Genomic DNA, 3,146 nt, shown 5'->3' on the forward strand with positions numbered 1-3,146 from the left:
GAGCCCAGCAGGTCGAGGCTGCGGTGGCCGGGAGCGGCCACAGCACTCCAGTCTGGGCGATGGAGTGAGACTCCAACTCAAAAAAATAAAATAAAAATAAAAATAAAAATCAGGAAAAAATTTTTTTCCCCTCAGGACCCCAAGACAAAGGATGGTTTCTTTAGGTGATACTGCATTCTCCTAAATGGAGAAAGACTCCTATAATTTGCTTTTGCTGAGGAATTTTGTCTTTTTATCTCAAGAAGACTGACTTTAACTGGGAAATAGGTCATACCTTGAAATCTCTTGATTACTAAAAAGGCTCTCAGGTTGATTCACTAGCATTGCTAAATGTTAAGGAAATTCATTCAAATACAAGGTGACAGCCAAAGTGATTTATTCACACTCTGCTTAAAAGTTGTCTAAAGCCAAGTTTAAATTTACCAAAGGTGCTAGAGAGTACCCAGAAAGAATATATCTGCTTCATTTCACCACTATTTGAAGATATGACTTTACAGTTTCTAATAGTGTGGAATCCAGAAATATATAACCTTCACATCTAAATATCCTGATTCAATGTGAAATGTTGTGAATTACTACCTGAATCTGACTGCTTTTAATTTAGAACAATAAGTGTGCAATTCTGCTTTTAGAGCCTTTCATTACGGAGCGTGCCAGGAAAAGTTATATTTTAAGCATTTCCATTATCACTTTAAAGTGAACATTTATAGATTCCAAGTGACAAGAAAATCAGGTTCTGCCTTCCAAATGGATGGTGTGGTCAGTGTTTTGGTGAATTTTCTGTATGTAGTAAAATATTAATAATTTCTGAGTATACTTACTGTCTGAGTAGTACATAAATAATACATCACTGCTATATTTTAATTTATGAAGATGAATTTGATTCACTGGACTACATGGTTACATAAGATTTTCTTTTTTCCCTAGCATCAAAGTTAAGCCAGAAGATTTATCACATTTTCATCATCAGCTACAAGATTAGAAAGGAGGCTGGGATGAATGTGACAAGGACTGCAGCAGCTCTCTTAGGACTGCTGGTATTACCAACATAGAGGCAGGTGGAATGAAAAGGAATCTGTATAGATCGGCTTTTGAAAAGTTCTCATTCTTCCAGTAGCTATCACTGGAAAAGTACACGTGGATATTTATGTATTTATAAATCATGCACTGAGAGGAGTTTGTCAACATTGTAAAGCCTTCTTTTCTATTTTCAGTTTTTAAATGTCAAAACTTTGATTTAAAATGCCTTTTTTGTTGTTGATGTAATAATGGCAGGTAATGAATTTTATGGTTTGGATTTTTCAACAATGTACTTGAAGTGTGATTCTGTTTTATGGCTTTTCCCCCCCAGTTAGGCAATCCAGATCCTTTATATTCTTATTTCCACCTGAAATTTATACCACACCTATACCTGTCTGACACACACACTCATCTTTTTTTAAGAAATGAGAATCAAATCACAAACCTGGGATACGCACCAGCTCATGGGAAGAGGCAGCCTACAGAAAAGCTTCTAGCCTTATTTTTAAACCCATTGATCTGGATTCCACAGCTTTGTCCAGCCAGACAGCTGATTTGCAGATTCTCAGATCTCCCAGGCTGCTTTTATTCTAGAGGGAGGCTTGGGTCTTCTAGACTTGGGTAACTACCTTGCACATAACCTAAGAAATACTTGGAGTACAATCCTGCATTACTCTGACATTTTGGCATTCATGTTCCCCCTTAACTAATCTATCTATTTTGTACCCCCTGTTTTCTTATTTAGTCCCCATAATTAAGTACATAGCTTTAAGCAAATTCTGGGAGAGGGGTTTCGTTTTGGGGGCAGGAGTGTAACAGTCTGTTACAGCAGGATTCACTCATCAGTGATAAGCACTGCTTGGCACTGGTGCTAGTGGCAATTAAGACAGCGGGCACTGTCTTAGCTTAATTTGGTGAAGACAGGAAACTGAACCGGAGTACTGAAAAGGAGAGCTAGCTGGGGGAACATGATTGGTGTGTGGGGGCAGAGAAGTTGGACGGGACTCTTGCCCATGGCTCCAGATGAAGACCAGGCACTCCTTGGATGGTGTGATATCTCTGTGTGGCTTATAGCTCCAGTGTCCCTACTGTGTACTAGCATGGAATGAGGAAAAAAAAAAAATCACGTGGCTTATGTCTACAATCCCAGCACTTTGGGAGACAGAGGCAGGAGAGCACTTGAGTCCAGGAACTTGAGACTAGCCTGGGCAACATAGTGCAAGACCTTGTCTCTACAAAAAATAAGATAATTAGCCAGGCGTGGTGGTGCACACCGGTTGTCCCAGCTTCTTGGGAGGCTGAGGTAGGATTGCTTGAGCCCAAGGGGTCAAGGCTGTGGTGAGCCATAATAGTGCCAGTGCACTCTAGCCTGGACAAGAGAGTGAGATCTTGACTCAATACTTGCCACAGAGAGCGAGGGCAAAGATTAAGACAGTAAATATTAAGAGGGCTGAGCACAGAGCTCAGTGAGGCTTAGCCTTTTCTTTTCCTCAAATTTAGCCTAGCTTTTTCCCTTTCTAATTACTTGTACAAATTTATGAGGTTTAAAAAATCAAATTACAACATAAGAGAAAGTGTGATTATTCATTTTTTTCCTACCTCAGGTTTATTTGTACAAATAGCACGGGAGGACACCAGCCCCATGCAGACAGCAGCATGGGGGTCAAACCAGTCCTTCTGTCCTCATGTTAGCAGACAGGGGCCTCTACTCTGGAGCCTTTGTGGGGGTCTGGGTACCTTTGGGAGCCTGAACAGGAACTGGAACTGAAACTGGAGCTGCAGGTGAAGCTGCAGCCAGGACCTTAGTTTGATCCTTGACCTTTGGCCGGCAGAGGCTGTGGCTCTTGGCAATAGGGGCATGAATATGCTTCTCAAGCTTGGAGTGGGCAATGTATGTAAGTTGAGTAAGCTTGCAGCTAGGACCCTTTGGAATCTTGGGCTTAATGAGAGGGCCTTGATAGCCTCAGCACGTGTACTCATGGCCTTGGCATTGTTGGCTTGCATCTTCAGGCCCTTCTTGTTGTGCTTCTTGGCAAAGTGCATGTTCCTCAGGAACTTGGGGTCCACCCCCTTAAGAGATGCATATCTTTGTGATCGGGGGTTTCTTTTTTTTTTTTTTGAGTTGG

The 3,146-nt window shown here is 41.4% G+C and overlaps 1 long non-coding RNA gene across 1 annotated transcript in view; it reads left to right on the plus strand.

Annotated features, from left to right (window-relative positions):
- The window catches only part of LOC103268309, an 8,468-nt gene extending 7,156 nt beyond the window's left edge, over positions 1–1,312 (plus strand). Inside the window, exon 2 of the long non-coding RNA XR_504806.2 lies at positions 928–1,312. This is a non-coding gene — a long non-coding RNA (uncharacterized LOC103268309). The remainder of the gene's footprint in view (positions 1–927) is intronic.
- The last annotated feature ends 1,834 nt before the right edge of the window (positions 1,313–3,146 follow it).

This window comes from Carlito syrichta, unplaced genomic scaffold, assembly GCF_000164805.1.
Source record: "Carlito syrichta isolate Samal-C Ts95f unplaced genomic scaffold, Tarsius_syrichta-2.0.1 Scaffold308816, whole genome shotgun sequence".
In the NCBI taxonomy this organism is placed as follows: domain Eukaryota; kingdom Metazoa; phylum Chordata; class Mammalia; order Primates; family Tarsiidae; genus Carlito; species Carlito syrichta.